Genomic DNA, 17,713 nt, shown 5'->3' on the forward strand with positions numbered 1-17,713 from the left:
CTTCTGCTCACTCTCTGTTTCTGTCTCTGTCTGTCTGTCTGTCTGTCTGCTTGTCTGTCTGTCTGTCTGTCTGTCTGTCTGTCTCTCTCTCTCTCTCTCTCTCTCTCTCTCTCTCTCTCTCTCTCTCTCTCTCTCTCTCTCTCTCTCTCTCTCTCTCTCTGATTGTCATCGTAAGCATTATCGTTAACGTTGGTGTCATCGTGAGTGTCATTGTCGGCCACATCAAAATTGGTGTTATTATGTTCTCTGTCTGTATTGCTTTTATCGACATTGTGTTGATTTTCCTCGCTTGCTGATTGGTTTTGAGATATATATAGGTTACAACACGAGTGGTTTTTTTTTATATGGTTTGTATTTCAGTCAAGACCCAGCGGATGAATATCAAGGGACTCACGAGCCTCTGGCGAGTGAGTCCCTTTAATATTCCCGCTGGGTCTTGACTGAAATACAAGCCATATAAAAAATCACGAGTGTTGTAACCTGTATATGAGTTGCTCTTTGCTACTGGTGACAAGTGGGGGTCAACTCACACGGACGCATTTTTCAATACAATCTAGGGGAGAAACTGATCACAAAGCACCCAGTACATGCCAGAGAGATAGGAGAATCGCCACAATCAAAGAAAATACCACATCATGTCGCACTCCATGTGAGTATGGCCAGATTCAAGAAACTTTTGGTCAATGATTTGCAGGTTGGGTAGTCCCACGGATACAAACTTGTTTCTATTCTGGCCAGAACATGTGTCACAGTATAACACAGCATGCTTCACTTGTGGCAATGCTTTCATGTGACACAACAGGCACGTGGCTATTTCACATGACCCTTTGTGGCCATGGGTCTCATCCCATACAAAACACTTTCCATCTTTGCTTGCAAGGGAATAGACAGTCAGGTTATACACTGCCAGTTTACATTTGTAATAAGTCTGGCTCACCTGATTGCGTGGCGTGGATAAAACTGCCTGCAGATCGAATGTCACCACCTCCAAATTGACATCTCCTGAGCCAGGGCTTTGTCCTTTTCCTTCTCTGCCCTGCTTTCGCGCTTTCGATGTTGGTGCTCTTCGTAATCCTGTTTTAGTGTTTCCGTTAAGGTGTTGTTTTGCTTTGCCTCATCGTGTTGGTAGCACAGGAGACATTGATCTGTCTTTGGCTTGTGAAACGAGAGATTGTATTCATTGTCAAATATGTTTCTGTACATGCTACTGCTCACTGGAACAACTCCATGTTTTGCGCACAAATCTGTGTACATCCGGTACATTCTGCCCACGTTTAGTGTGGCATCGAGAAACCTCTTGCTGGAATTCATTCTGCAGTAGTGCGATTCCAAAGATGGAAACGATTCAGTATGGCCCTTGACGCGTTGCGTGTCTTCCTCTGCCATCGTTGCCACAAAAGGTACCAACAACAAATCTGATAGAACTTTAACTACAATCTCAACAGTGATCATGGGCTGCCTAATCTATTTGCTGAGTCTGGCAGACATTTGACTTCCACCCCTTGAGAGAGAATGGGTTTTCCTCGTAAACTGTGTGCCTCAAACCTGACTAAGAGGATACAACTCTACATTAATCCCCGATTATCAACCCAGATAGATGGGACACTTCCGTCTCAACTCGGACGCCGCAGTAAGAACGATCTCCAGCAACAGACGCTGATGCAGTACAGCTACCTGCTCGCCGGCTCCTAAGCCACTCCCCCAGCCTGTATGTCTACACACTGACACCAATTAAACCTCCAACTGAGCTGTTAACCCGTGATTTGTAAAAATGTAAAAAATAGTTTACAAATTACGTCGAACCTAAAACCGCGATTTGTAAAAATTAAAAAAAAAAATCATTTCTCTATTCAACCTATTGTCCCATCGCTGGGAAATTCGGATCGCTTCCTCCCAGTGAAAAGCTAGCAGCAACAAAGTCGCGCTACCCCAAAGTCAAGCGATCCGTTAGATTTGTTTTTCTTTCTTTTTACATTTAGTCAAGTTTTGACTAAATGTTTTAACGTAGGGGGGGAATCGAGACGAGGGTGTGGTGTATATGTGTCTGTGTGTGTCTGTGTGTCTGTGTGTGTGTGTGTGTGTGTGTGTGTGTGTGTATGTGTGTGTGTAGAGCGATTCAGACTAAACTACTGGACCAATCTTTATGAAATTTTACATGAGAGTTCCTGGGAATGATAACCCCGGTGTAACACGAAATTTTTACTCCACGAAAAATTTACTCCGGAGTAAATATTTCGTACGAAATTCTTACTCCGAGTAAACTTTTCGTACGAGAAAAGAACTCCCCAAGGCACGAAAAAATTACTCCCTCCACGAAATTTTTACTCCCCATGTTTTTTACTTCCAGTAAAAATCTCGTACGCAAAAATGGGATGCGGGCGAAGCGATAATGCCAATAAGTGATCTCGCGCACACGAATGTCGCGCTACCCTCTTTCCACCCCTTCCACCACCAAGAACTAACAGGGGACAAGGGAGTAAAAATATCGGCATGGGAAGTTAAATTGCTCGTGTTGAGGTGAAGTAATTTATTCGTTATTTATTCGTCAGGGGAGTAACATTTTTGAACGAAATGTTTACTCGGAACTCACCTGTCTTGGGGAGTAATTTTCTCGTGCAATGGGGGAGTGCTTTTTTTGTAAAGGGAGTAACTTTTTCGTACGAAATGTTTACTCCGGAGTAAAAATCTCGTGGGAGTAATTTTCTCGTGTTACACCGGACGTTTTTTTCTTTTTTTCGATAAATGTCTTTGATGACGTCATATCCGGCTTTTTGTAAAAGTTGAGGCGGCACTGTCACACCCCCATTTTTCAATCAAATTGTTTGAAATTTTGGCCAAGCAATCTTCGACGATGGCCGGACTTCGGTATTGCATTTCAGCTTGGTGGCTTAAAAATTAATTAATGACTTTGGTCATTAAAGATCTCAAAATTGTAAAATTAAAAAAAAAAAAATTATAAAACGATTCAAATTTACGTTCATCTTATTCTTTATCATGTTCTGATTCCAAAAACATATAAATATGTTGTATTTGGATTCAAAACAAGCTCTGAAAATTAAAAATATAAAAATTATGATCAAAATTAACTTTCCGAAATCGATTTAAAAACTATTTCATCTTATTCCTTGTCGGTTCCTGATTCTAAAAACATATAGATATGATATGTTTGGATTAAAAACACGCTCAGAAAGTTAAAACGAAGAGAGGTACAGTAAAGCGTGCTATGAAGCACAGCGCAACCGCTACCGCGCCAAACAGGCTCGTCACTTTCACTGCCTTTTGCACTAGCGGCGGACTACGTTCAGTTTCATTCTGTGAGTTCGACAGCTTGACTAAATGTAGTAATTTCGCCTTGTAGCGTGGGGAGCCTGTCCAGAATTATGCTTAGACCCAAAGAAAATGGTTACAGAAAGTTTTTTTGTTGCAACACATTAAGATAGCCTGTCTCAACATTCCCCAAGAGTTATACCGTTGGCAGCCTCTGCATAACTTTTTTATGACGGTTTGATTACGTCACATATAAAAACCCTTGTTTTCGTCAATGACGTTGCAAAAGTCCTTCATTTTAAGGTTCTTTGTCTACCGTCATCTATAATGCACAATTCGTTAGGCCAGTGGACGGACAAGGGTCAAGGGTATGAGCAGACTAAGAAACGGTATCCATGTCCCACCCCCGTGTCACCACAGTAACACGTAAAAGACCTTGGTCATTCTGTCATTAGTGCAGTTAGAGGATTACACCTTAACATGCGCACATCTGGGAAGCGCCACCCTTGTCACAGTTGCTGCAAGCTTTCCCAATTTCCAAGCAATGGGATAATAAAATAATGAAAATGAAATGAACAATGCGTTGTTCGCGTACTGATGATAACAGAAATACGCATTCTTTAATACGACTATACCTCTTCCTATCCGTTAGTCTCCTTCAGCAGAATACTTACTGGAAAAACAAGACTGGCGTTCATTCAAAGTCATCTTCAGGTGAACAAAAGAGTGCATAACACAATAGGCCACCTTTTGAGGAAAACTTGATGGTTACGATGTTTCACATTTCAAAAGACGGAAGAGGCGAGTTGCAGCAGCCAACACCGCGACATTCCCCACATCCAGATGTGGACTCTAGTCCGTGTTTCCTGCAGCTACACCGTTTTGTGTCACAACCACTTTTGCATGTGCAGCGAATCACCTTTAACACGTCGGCTGGTGCTGCCGGCAGATCTGTTGTCACTGGAACAAGGATGCCACGCTCAAGTTTCCATCCGTAGTCCGTGGGATTCATGGCCACTTTGAGTTCTATCCATTTTTTTACCTGCATGTACACTGGCATGCTGTGGAATCGGGCAGCTGCTTAGGTGGGCGGCAGAGTGTGAACTTGCACAAACGTCGTTCCAACTGCTACCTTTGAACAGAAGAGTCTGTAGCGAAGTTCATCGAGACCCTCTCTGGATCTACTGTTATAGAGCAGTACTAACGCCTTTTCGCCTGCTGATAGGATATCCTCCAAGGTCGCAAGTGTTTGCAACTTCAGGTTTTTTTTTAGTTTCTTCATCGAGGTTGCTTTTCCGACACCATAGGGCCCAGAGGTTGTGTCGCTGCCGGTAAAGGCGTGGAGAAAGAGGAGCAAGTGGCACACGTTGCCAAGATTGCAATCAGCTGTTTGATGTTTCAAAACTTTGAAGATTTACCAGCGTGTTTGTCTAAAACAATTCGGTCCTATTTACAGTAAAATACATATGTTTAGCTACTGCTGATTATTATTCTCTTGCACATTCCAAGAAAAGTAGTCAACAAGATCATCTTCATTAAGAAAACGACAAAAAATAGAACAGAGGGGAGCTGAGAAACTAGTTCTATCTGTAGATCACCGTGAAGCTGCACATCAGTGTCCTTATTGATGCTCAGTGCGTCAACTTGGTTCACATTGAGTTCAGACTCGTAAGGGGTCGAAAGTGTTCCTGTCTGCTCATCTTGTGTGTTTTCATCTCTATTCTTTTCTGTGTCACTTTCGGGCAGTGGCACATGGAATGTGTCAGACAGCAACAGAATGCTTAGTGCTGCGTCAACTAGTATGTGTCCTCGAACGGCACGCAGCACAGCTTTCCCTTGAAGCATGTTGCTCGCTGCGTTTGGTGCGTACACAGTGGACAGCTTTTCATGAAGACCCGTTTCTTCCATCAGGTGGCTAATACACGCCAGGAAACTCATTTCCAGGTGGAATGGTCCAAGGCGAAGGACAATGTGTTTAAGGTCGCTGCCATCTGGCTCACTGGAGATGATGCCAAGAGCTGTCCACCTGATAAGGGTTGGTCAAATGTCAACACAGGTTGCTGCGCTTTGCCTGAGCACAGATGAAAATGCAGGGTAGAAAATACGTGGTGTCGCTTGGATTCAAGTCGATCATCGGCATAAATGTTATGGATGACAGTCCTGGATAGCTTCCCTTGTGGATGGGTTGCATGAAACCAGACCAAGATGGTCTGTTGGGTTGCAACAGCCAGCAAGCTTTCCACAGCAGATCCACCTTTGATGTTACATCTTCTACAAATAAGATTTCAAAGATGTTCAAATTTCAGCTTCAGCAGGCCATCACACGCGTGTCTGTTGTAGTACTGGATGTCAACTTTCGCACTTTTCACTATTCTGGCTTGACGTCAGTTCTTCTTCTGATCCTGTCTGTTTTCCCGATGATCGGAGTGACAGTAGCGATCATTCCCATCCCATGAAATGTGTTGCACCCGTCAAGTGTTGCTGTGTTGTGGTCGAGGTTGTCTGCGACTTACTGGGTAAAGTGGCCATCAACTTGAAACGCAACGTTGTTTTCTGAAACGGCAGCATTCATTTCATAGGTCAGAACCTCCTTGTACGATGAACAGAATCCCAGAGAATACAATGTGTCAATGAGAAACTTTGAATCAAAACAGTGATGCATTTGCACAGCTAGTCCTATTTGTAGGGGACACAGCAAAAATCGTGGGCGAGATGCCTGCATTATTGCCTGTCTAATCGATGAGACTTTCATGCTGGTTTCCTTTCCACTGAAGATGTTTTCAAGAAGAAGCTGTAAGGACTTTGGAACAAATTCTAAGTTGGCGCCACGCGATGAAATGTCATCATCACTGGGGTACATTGCACGGGTTGTCGGCACCGCTCTTATGTCACTCTTTAGCAGGTCTGCAGCGGTTTTGAGAATCAGGTCCTACTGTGCATCCTCATCTTTGACCGTTTTTGCTTAAAAGTTATGCAGAATTAAAGAGGCTGTCTTCCTGAATGTTACGACATTTGACTTGCCGTTCACTTCCGTGACGATGAGCTACTCACCAAATTAATGCATCATCTGTAAACTCCTTCATTTTGATAATCAGGTCGTTCACTGTGATCTGTTCGTTGTCATTTTGAACCAGATAGGTAGCAACTTTCTCAAACGCTTCAGCTTTCCTCTCGTGTTTCACCTGTTTGTTGCCTTGATGCGACTGAGTAAACTGTGGTGGTCTTTTCTTGCTCCGAAAGCAAAGACTACAGTTTTGATGGTAGATTGTGTCAGCAGCTGGCAAATCTTATACAAACTCCAGTCTGCTTCGTACAGTGTCTGCCTATTCATCACCGCGCTGAGAACAAACTTGAAAAATTGTGCGTTCAAAGTCAAGAGTCCTAACTGGATACACTTTGGGACCAGAGCGCGAATCAAGCTTTGCTTCCTTGCCGCAAAAAAGGCAACATTTAGCAAAGTCAAAACATTCTTTCTGTGAGCGCAAATTCTGTGCTACATTTGGTAAAAAGTTCTCTTTTTCTTCTTTCTTCTTCAAAACGCTCTGAATGTTACATGTCATTGCGGCGACAATCCTCGTGCACTGAGACAAACGGCATCACCCCGTTCCAGACTAGCCTTGTGGTATCTCTTCCTCTGTCTGTTGGCACAACAGTCTTCCCTCCCAGGTTAAGCGGATCACCACACGAAACACACAGCGCCATGGTTTGGTAATTGGAATAAAACCTGCGGAGTATATTAAACGGAGCATTAGTCATTTTGTGTTATATCACTTTAGACGTTTAATCTGGCGGGAATCACACACACACACACACACACACACACACACACACACACACACACACACACACACACACGCACACAGACTCACACGCCCAGTTCTCAGCAATGTTAGAGTATACATACATGTAACTAAATTACCTCATGGTTTGATCATAAGAAGTTAAATAATGTCTTTTTTTCGGTGAATCTATTTTATACACAACACTGTCTCAGCAGCTTTAGATCTGTTTCGCGAGCCATACTTGTGACCTAAAAACATTAGCGCCGGCGTGAAGGTGAAGGTCGCCTGAAACAATTCGGTCCTATTTACAGTCATATACAGATATTTAGCTACTGCTGATTTATCATCTTCTTGCGCATTCCAAAAAAGTAGTCAACTAGATCATCTTCATTAAGAAAAAGACCAAAAAAAAGAAATCTAAAACATATATTCGAGCGAACACTGCTGCGTGTTACAGACTGCCAAAGCATCGTCTGCTGCAGTATCAATCGATCGCTTCCAATCGTTTATTTCTCCTATAACAAAGAAATACCTCGGAAATATTGATTGATTATGCAAGTTTTGAGTGGCAACTTCTTAATTCAAACTATAATTTGCACAAAAAAGACGAAATACTTTACTTACCAAAGATTTGTTGATGTGCAGAGTTCTGCTTCAAATGCTCGCGCAAAACGAAGTTGTAGAACTTGTCTCCCATGGTAAAACAGTCACCCAACTATGGCTGGCCATTGAGGGCACATCAAAATATACCGTTTTTGGCTCACGTAAGTGTAGCCTATGCGATGCTAACTTTTGTCTGTCTGTGCGTGCGTGCGTGCGTGTGTGTGTGTGTGATAGAAACTTTAACATTTCCGAGTCTATGGATAAAGCTCGCATAAGAAGATTACGTCTCGGTCAAAAGTGTTTGACGTGTGTGATAGAAACTTTAACATTTGAAGACGTCACATTATGACGTAAGAGGGTTAGACGTCACGCGAAGGAATTACTGTCATTGTTATTGTGAGCGGGCCGAGACTAGTTGGCAGATTTTTAGCGTCAACTAAGGTGACTCGAGTCGAACCGGAGGTCGCAAAAACTCGGTCCGGTACGACTGGAGTGACGTCACCGGTTAACCAACTTTCAACCTTGCTTCCTGCGTAGGGTCTCTCCAGTTCCAAGATGGCTGCCAAGGCGAGGTGAGAAACTTCTGCAAATATTTTTTGACAAAGTTACGGATTGTGAGAAGACATTTGTTGTAAATCACTTAGCCTTTCAAAAATTAAGGATACTGGGTTGGATACTGTCTTGGTTTTAATGCATTTTATTTTAGCAGTGATGTTTATTTTGGGAAGAAATGAGGTCAACAGGAGTTTGGGTGCGATTTCGGCTCAAATGTACTTTAGCGCCCTGAACTTTTACCCGGCTGTTTTGCGCTCGATTTTCACGCTCACTTCTTCATTGACGTTCGAATCGATAGTTCGATGTTTTGGCATTACATTCACATCAACAATAAAACAGTACTGCTTGTTCATCATCGTCGTCCATCAACTCTCCACAACAGTAAATCCGTAACGCGCTTGTCGCCATCTTGTTGCAAGGGACGCGACTGGACACAACCCAACAGCGTTTCCGCGAAGAAAAAAACCAGACATGCGCAGTGACCCTACCGTAGCTCAACCCTGTTCCTCGCGAAAACTCGCTCATGGTGTCTCGCTTTCTTGCACAGTTTCACCTATGCTTACTGTGTGTGTGTGTGTATGTGTGACGGAGTGATTGAGTTTGTGTTACTGTTTGTCGATTTCTTACGTGAGCCTTGAAGGCTTCGCCTCTTGTTCAACTTGAAAATTCTCCATTATGCAGAAGCGTGCATAAGTATAACATGCCAGATTTGTTAGATCTACATTCACTTTACCATTTCCATTTGATATCATTTCTGTAACCATTATTTTTACCCCTTTTCCCCCGTTCCCCAGGTTATTACGCGACTTGTTTTGACTAAATGTTTTTTGTTTTTTTTTTTTTTTTTTTCCCTTACACCTGTTCCTTGTCCCGGTGTGCTCTCACGCCGCCCCGTCCCCGCACTCGCTGCTCCATCCACATCTGAATTTCGTTCCGCTGCCAGACTTGTCGATTTTACAGACGCTCCAGGGAGGGATGTCGGGTCGTTGCGGTAGGCTACCCTCGGAAGATGACACTGCACTTCTGCTGAGTCACTTCGACGGTGTTCAGTAGTGGGTCTGTCCCGAGCCAACGGACGCAGCCCACTACCTACTATGCCCCCTACTAACGACATTGACTGCTAAGTCGCGGAGCCAGACTGAGTGAGGGTCCCCTCCAGAGAGCAGACCGCCACCACGTCCCTCCGTCGACCCCCCAGAACGTCACACGTTGAAGACTGACAGCAGAAGTACTATTCAGGGAAGGATGGAACAGGAACACTGAGACCAAGGTCACCATGAGAGCTCCGGGCATGAAGGGCCACAAGAGCAAGGACAATTTATAATTTTGGATGATTAATGAGATGAGGATGATTATAATGATGATGCTATGGATTTCCAATTTGGTTTGAGACTACGTGACAGGGCAGCACTCTACGCTTACTGTCATAATATATCCTGGTGTCAACCAGGCTCGAGAACTGCCGCACCTGCGGTGTTGGTCAGGTAAACAGAACCTGAGCACCCTCAAAGTCGCATTCGTTAAGTGAATGACACTCGGCTGTGTGATTCCAGCCTTCCCATAGGAACCATAGCACTTCCACTCTGGGTAGGAGCCGACCGTAGCCCGAAAAACCCACATGACCCTGATGGGATTCGAACCCACGACCTCCCGGCCCACAGCCCGATGCGCTAACCACTGCGCTACGGGGGCCGGTGACTAAATGTTTTAACATAGAGGGGGAATCGAGCGTGGGTAGTTTCTTCGTATCAACCGGTTATACGGTGTGTATTATGACGCGAGGGACGACAGACGTCATGAAATCTATGACGCTGTGATGATAGTCTTGGCAAGTCGAGACTATAATTTATGGAACAGCAGATAGGCCATGTCCCCGCGGAATTCCGGTCGGAATTCCGCGCGGACTTTCGAGCTATTCTCGTCGTTGATTGGTCAGAAATTCCGACCGAACTTTTATTGTCCTCGCGCAATTCCGGCCGGAATTCCGCCCGGACTTTCGAGCTATTCTCTACTCACTAAAAACATGGAATGGGAATTTACCGGACACTCATATGTAAATGCTTTGAAATCAAGGGCGATCACTCAAATTCTTCAAAACGCAGGATTACAAATAGCTGTGAGGGCCCCAAAGGGTTTAAAATCGTGATCGTGATTGGCGTTTTTGACCTTTCTGTGACCGTGATTGCCGAAATTTCCATTCCTGTGATCGTGATGGGACTTTGCCCGTGATCCGTGATGACAAAAAAATCAAGTCTCGTGATCGTGATCGTCATTTGCTTTCGTGATCGTGATGGGCGTTATTGCAAAGCATTTTATTTTCAACGTACATTTTTCACAGCTGTATCACTCTATGATCCTCTATTCGTCAAGGAGCCAATTCTGATTGAAGGAAAGCAACAACACATTCAGAAATATGATTTTGACAGCGATTGCTTCCCTTTAAGAGAACTAATCACACACAAAACAAGTCGCGTAAGGCGAAAATACAATATTTAGTCAAGTAGCTGTCGAACTCACAGAATGAAACTGAACGCAATGCCATTTTTCAGCAAGACCGTATACTCGTAGCATCGTCAGTCCACCGCTCATGGCAAAGGCAGTGAAATTGACAAGAAGAGCGGGGTAGTAGTTGCGCTAAGAAGGATAGCACGCTTTTCTGTACCTCTCTTTGTTTTAACTTTCTGAGCGTGTTTTTAATCCAAACATATCATATCTATATGTTTTTGGAATCAGGAACCGACAAGGAATAAGATGAAAGTGTTGTTAAATTGATTTCGACAATTTAATTTTGATAATAATATTTGTATATTTAATTTTCAGAGCTTGTTTTTAATCCGAATATAACATATTTATATGTTTTTGGAATCAGCAAATGATGGAAAATAAGATAAACGTAAATTTGGATCGTTTTATAAATTTTTATTTTTTTTTTACAATTTTCAGATTTTTAATGACCAAATTCATTGATCAATTTTTAAGCCACCAAGCTGAAATGCAATACCAAAGTCCGGGCTTCGTCGAAGATTACTTGACCAAAATTTCAACCAATTTGGTTGAAAAATGAGGGCGTGACAGTGCCGCCTCAACTTTCACGAAAAGCCGGATATGACGTCATCAAAGACATTTATAAAAAAAAATGAAAAAAACGTTCGGGGATTTCATACCCAGGAACTCTCATGTCAAATTTCATAAAGATCGGTCCAGTAGTTTAGTCTGAATCGCTCTACACACACACACACACACACACAGACACACACACACACACACACACACGCACATACACCACGACCCTCGTTTCGATTCCCCCTCGATGTTAAAATATTTAGTCAAAACTTGACTAAATATAAAAAGAGATCCAATCAGAAGGCGAATTGCAAAAGTCTGCCAAACTTCATCCAATGGAAGGGCTTCGTGCTAAAGCCTTTTGAGTGCATTCAGTCAAATTCGAATTCGAAGATCAATAATGGCATGCAGCGGTACTGTCATCGAACCTCTGTTATATTTTGTGGATTCAAACCAGACCAAAGAAGGCGGCGAGAATGCCTTCCTTGATGAAAAGGTCAGGCTACGGGTCTGTCTTTCCGAAGACGAAATTTCAAGGTATGTTGATCTATTCAGGGCCGGACTAGGTAAGTACTAGGGGGGGGGGGGGGGGGGGGGGGGGGGGGGGGGGGGGGTTACAGATGGCGGTCCAGGGGGCCCTTGGTGGGGGTGAAGCTGAACGTTTTTTGATGTTTCTGGAGGGAAAGGAAGCCTCTCCTTGAACGAAAAAGGTAAATTCGACAGCAAGCTGTATAGGCAATGAAGAAGAATTGAGATTGTAAGGACTCATACCTTTCATCACAAAAATCGTTGAAGAAAAGTCTTTCGAAAGGGGGTGAGAGGTGCGATTTCTCCTCGGATTTCATGATGATCCAGATGCAACCCCCCCACCCCCTTCCTCCCCCACAAAAAACAAAACAAGCGTTTGGGAGGTACGTATGCTAAAGCCAGGGGGGGGGGGGGGGTTGCGCAACCCCTGTAACCCCCCCCCGCTCCCCCCCCTAGTCCGGCCCTATCTATGTTGCTCTATGACCGTTCTGAATGTAGGCAAAGATCTTGAAATTTGTTCAAGATCTTTGAGTTTGATTGAGATCATTGACATTGTCGACATTGCCACGTCCGGCTGTCACTCGCTCAGTGTAACCTCGACTGGCTCGAGTCTGATCGAACCTGCGTGTAGCCAAAACCGAAACTAGAAATGTGTTTTTCATCCCAGCAACGTGGACACGCTTGGCATAGATTCTAATTGTCGCTTCTTTGCATTAGGCTTGGATTTATTTTAGCGCCTGTAAACTTATCAACAATGGGTTAAATTCAGGAACTATGGCGGGGAGACGTGCCAGTTTGGGTCACTTGATCCTCATGTCAAAGTCGATCAAAGTCATGTTCGTTGGGGATTTTGTTATTATAGACTCTACCATCACACATACATGTACTTTAATTTCAATCCACCCAATAGTTTTTGAGAAAATGGGTTTAAAAGATTTAGCTCTGGAAATGTGAAATTGTGCAAGTATATATATTCATGTGTGTGAGTGAGGGTGTGGGAGTTGAATGTGTATGAGTGCAGTGGCGGGATAGGGGGGGGGGGGGTTACAGGGGTTCCGGGCCCCCCCCCCGGCTGTCAAAACAAAATTAATAATAACTTTAAAAGAAATAATGAGTGGCTGCTGACACCAGTTGATCATGTTTAAAATCAAGGATAAGCCATAAATTGTTCATAAAATAGCTAAAACTCTTCATCTTCTGGGGGGCTAAGCCCCCCCAGACCCCCCAACGGGGCCTTGCCCATGTACCCCACAAGGTCTACCCCTGGACCCCAGGTTGTAACACCCCCCCCCCCCCTCTGGCTTAACTGCTCCGCCCCTGGAGTGTATATTCCTGTAAGTGTCTGTATGAGAGAGAGAGAGACTCAGAGAGCGAGAGAAAAAACAACGAAAACAACATTCTTGTTACTGATTACAAATCATGATATGTATTTCTATGTGTGAATGAAAGAGAATTCCAAAAAAATAATAAAAAAGTGCAACAGTTGTCACTTTGTGTTGAATCCAGAGGAGCGAATAACTGTGTGGTTGTGTTTACTTTGACACGTGCTATCTGTACCTGCAACTTTTACCGTGACCGTGATTTGCCACTGGTGTTCGTGATTGTGAAAACAAAAATCAAGGTAACTGTGATCGTGAAAGCTAAAATTTCCCTTCCCGTGATCGTGATGATACCCCCCCTTTGGGGCCCTCAGCTGTTAATGGTGCAAGACGTGAATGCGATCATTGCCAAAACCAATGTATCATATACTGTGCAAAAAAAAGTATCGCATAGTTAGTTTGATGAATAATTTTATTGACATTTCATTCTTTCGAAACAAACAATACATAAGTCGGACAGAAAAGTTTTTGAGCTTTTTCGATAGCACAGATGCATGTCTTTATTTGCTGTACTTTGCAGTTATTCATTAAGCGTGACCTTCACACAAACCAAGGTCAAAGTCAGTAACGAGTATGGCTTCCACGTGAGTCAATTACAGCCTGGCATCTTCTTGGCATGGAAGCAATGAGTCTTCGCAAAGTCTGTTGGGGAATGTTGTCCCACTCTTGCTGTAAGGCCTGGAAGAGTTGTCTCCTGTTGGGAGGGGCGTTAACTCTCGCATTGAGCCTTCTTCCCAGTTCATCCCATGCGTGTTCAATTGGGTTCAAATCTGGGGAGAGAGAGGGCCAGGGCAGAGTGTTCACGTTGTTGGCGGCCAGGAAGTTTGTGGTGAGTCTGGCGGTGTGGGGTTTGGCGTTATCATGCTGGAACTGAGCCCGTGGCGCGGCCAGGAGGGGCAGGGCGTGTGGCTGCAGAATGTCCTGCACGTAGTGCTGGGTGTTCAGGCGGCCTGGAACTTCCACAAGCTGGTTCCTGCCAGTGTTGGTGATGGCCCCCCACACCATCACGCCCCCACCACCATGAGGAGGCGCCTCATCTACGCACTGCTGGTGGTAGCGCTCTCCTTGCCTCCTGTACACCCTCCTCCTGCTGTCGTAATGTTGTAGGAGGAAATAAGACTCATCGCTGAAGACAACGTGGCGCTAGTTGTTGGCAAGGAAGGGTCCACTGGAGGTGCTGGTTCGCCCACTGCATCCTGGCCTGGCAATGGCGGCGAGTCAGGACGTCGCCCCGGAGTGTCCTCTAAGCATGTAGACCAGTTGTATGCAGGCGGTTCCAGACGGTCTGCACGGAGATGCGGCGGCCACCAGGCAGTGCCCTAGCGGTCACCGAGACTGACTGGAACCGATGCCCAAGATGGGTGATCCGGATGTAGCGATCTTGCGCCTGTGTCGTCAGTCTAGGTCGTCCTGACCTTGGCGCGGGAGCTGACGACCCAGTTTGTTGAAAACGGTGCCAGAGGCGAGAGATGGTGCTCTGGGACACCCGCAGGGCTCTGGCAACCTCGGATTGGCTCTGGCCTGCAGGGGGACTGGGTTTATACAGCTGGGTGTCATCAGCAAAAGACTGATTTAAAACAGAATGGTTTCGAATCAGTGTGGAGAGGGGCTTGGTGTACATGATGAAAAGGATGGGACCGAGTACTGAACCTTGAGAACGCCGACAGAAAGTGGGGCTGGAGCAGACATCTGGCCATCGACAAGCACAGCCTGAGTCCTGCCAATGAGATAGGACTCAAGCCATGCCAGCGGTGGACCGGAGATGCCGCACAGAGTCTGAAGTCTATGGAGAAGCGTGACATGGTCAATCGTGTCGAACGCTGCAGAAAGGTCAAGTAGGGTAAGCACTGACACATCACCACCATCCAGAGCAGACAGAATGTCACTGATTACTTTAAGTAATGCTGTTTCAGTACAGTGAGAAGGGCGATAAGCGGACTGAGAATGCGAGATCAAATCATGGGTGTTCAAATATGACAACAGCTGCTTCAAAACTACCTTTTCAAAAACTTTGGACAAGAATGATAAATTAGATACAGGACGATAATTCTTCAAAATATTGACATCAAGACTAGGTTTTTTGAGAAGTGGTTTGACAAGTGCAGTTTTGAACAATGATGGAAAAACACCAGATAACAGGCTATCATTGACAATTTGAGTAAGAGTTGGCAACAACACATCAAGATTCTCAAAAAGCAGTGGTGTGGGTATGGCATCAAGTGGACAAGTTGTTGGTTTGGACTTCAGAATAATGGATCTAAGGTCTTTTTCACTGATTGGCTGAAATTATGGAAAAGAACAATCAGTGGGAACATCAACATGACTGGAGGAAGCAGAATGTGCACTCATCTGATCAAGTTCAGAACGAATATCAGAAACCTTCTTGACAAAATAATCACTGAATACATCTGGCAGCTGACTAGCGGGGAAAACAGTGGGAAGTGGGGATACCTTACTGCGGCCGGTCAACCGGCTGCAAATATCGAACAATGTTTTGCTTGAATCGCAAGCAATAATCTGGGCTTGGAGGAAGGTTGTCTTTGCTGCGTGTACTAACTTAGTTACCATGTGACGTCCTTTGCTCCTTGAAATATTTGTTTATGGACAGTAAGACCAGTCTTAAAGCCATATGTACTCGATGACTATACACGCTAATTGCTTTACCAACAGCTGGAGACATGCTAAATTAAGTTCCTTGCAAAATATTGTTGTCTAGGACCCCTTCAATGTTGAGATATGTTAATTTTCATTTTGATCTGGATCGTCCTATTTATAGATTTGCCAACAGAGGTAGCGTTGACGCAAGGGAAATAACTCCGCGTCTTTGTTTACATCCAAAGTTTTTGAGACTCTAAAACAAGCTGTAATGCATGTATATGGTCCGCGCATGGCGACATATCGTCATTATATGGTCTTATGGTGCGTTTGACATCGATTATGGGCAAACTACACTTTGTAAACACGGGAGCGCGTACATATGCCTTTAAGATACCTGCGCTCAGCACGCCTACGGTCACATTTGGCATCACGCAGTTCGACACAGATATCGGAGTACCATGCACGGTGCGGACTTGGACGGACGGACACGGCGATGTGAAACGGGGGCATGAACGTCAAGAGCAGCACGAAGTGTGGCATCAAGTTGGTCAGCGGAAGGGGAGGGGGGCAGCGCGTTCTGCAGCTCGTCCCTAAAAGCGTCTTTATCCATCGTACGGAGACAACGGACAGACTTAAACATGGGTGGAGGAGGAGGACACTGGGTCATCAGATCAAACAAAACACAAAAATGATCTGAGGCTAAGGCATGTGTAACAGACACAGATTGAACAATATGATCATCAGGCCTATGCATAACCCAATCCAGTATGTGGTTCTTCTTGTGCGTTGGATGACTGACTGACTGTGTGAATTGAAAAACATCTAAAATAACATCTTGACAGTGGAAGGGTGGTTGCAGTCATCAAAATGAACATTGATATCACCAAGCAAAACAGGAGTTCCAGACAAAGTGTTACAATGGTCAACAAGGTCATGAAATTCAGAGAAAAACATGGCATCAGTCAATTTGTTTTTTGAGTTTGGAGGAGGCCTATAGATGCAAAACAACTAAACTGGTTTCTGATAAAGGGTTAGTGTCACTTGTACACACTCAAAGGATGGATGTGTAAATGGCAGTACCGAATTAAACGACACATGACTAGAGAGAGAGTTTTTGAAGATCACTGCTATTCCACCACCGCGAGTGACACTGCGGGGAAACGATCGGAGGGAATAGTTTGCTGGTGTCAAGTCAACAATAACACTGTATATTTTCTGGTTTATTTTTGGCTGGTATAGCATTTCATTCAAGTAAGGGTATGTATGATATTTGTCATTCGACGTACACGCCTTGTCAGACCTATTTTGACTTAAAAGAGCGTAAAGGAAGGACAGTTGTTATGTGTGTGCGGCATCCTTTCCAAGTAGAACTGAAAAGAGGTGTAAAACGACACAAATGACTCATTTCATGCGCCATCCGTTACTCAGCAGACTGCTAGATTTTTCCGTTACGACCAAGGTCACAAAGAACAACACTGTTCCGAGAATATCTGCTAGGGCGTTAGAAAATACTGTTACAAATGATATTTCTTTCTTTTTCCAAATTGGGGAGAGGGTGAGGTGGGCGATGAGGCAACGTTTCAGATGTGTGTGTGTGTGTGTGTGTGTGTGTGTGTGTGTGTGGGTGCGCGCGCGATTATGATACACACTCACACACAAAAAAGGATAGTGGACAAATCATCAAAACGATGCACCGCCGTCAACTGTTATTTATTACAGCTGCAAACTACATTCGGGCTTCTCTGAGAGAGAGACAGACAGATACATAAAGAGACAGAGGGAGAGAGACAGACAGACCGACAGACAGACACAAGAGAGACAGACAGACACACGTACAGACCGAGAACGACAGACATACAGAGACAGGAAATGACAGGGAGAGAAACAGGGAGAGCAAGACTCGGACAGACAGACGGGGGACACACTGAGAGAGGCAAA

At 44.5% G+C, this 17,713-nt stretch overlaps 1 protein-coding gene across 1 annotated transcript in view; it reads left to right on the top strand.

Moving 5' to 3' along the window:
- LOC138946588 (atrial natriuretic peptide receptor 1-like) overlaps positions 1–17,713 on the top strand; it is a 157,132-nt gene that overhangs the window by 85,908 nt on the left and 53,511 nt on the right. The gene's annotated exons all lie outside the window — the stretch shown is intronic.

Source organism: Littorina saxatilis, linkage group LG14 (assembly GCF_037325665.1).
Source record: "Littorina saxatilis isolate snail1 linkage group LG14, US_GU_Lsax_2.0, whole genome shotgun sequence".
Classification (NCBI taxonomy): Eukaryota; Metazoa; Mollusca; class Gastropoda; order Littorinimorpha; family Littorinidae; genus Littorina; species Littorina saxatilis.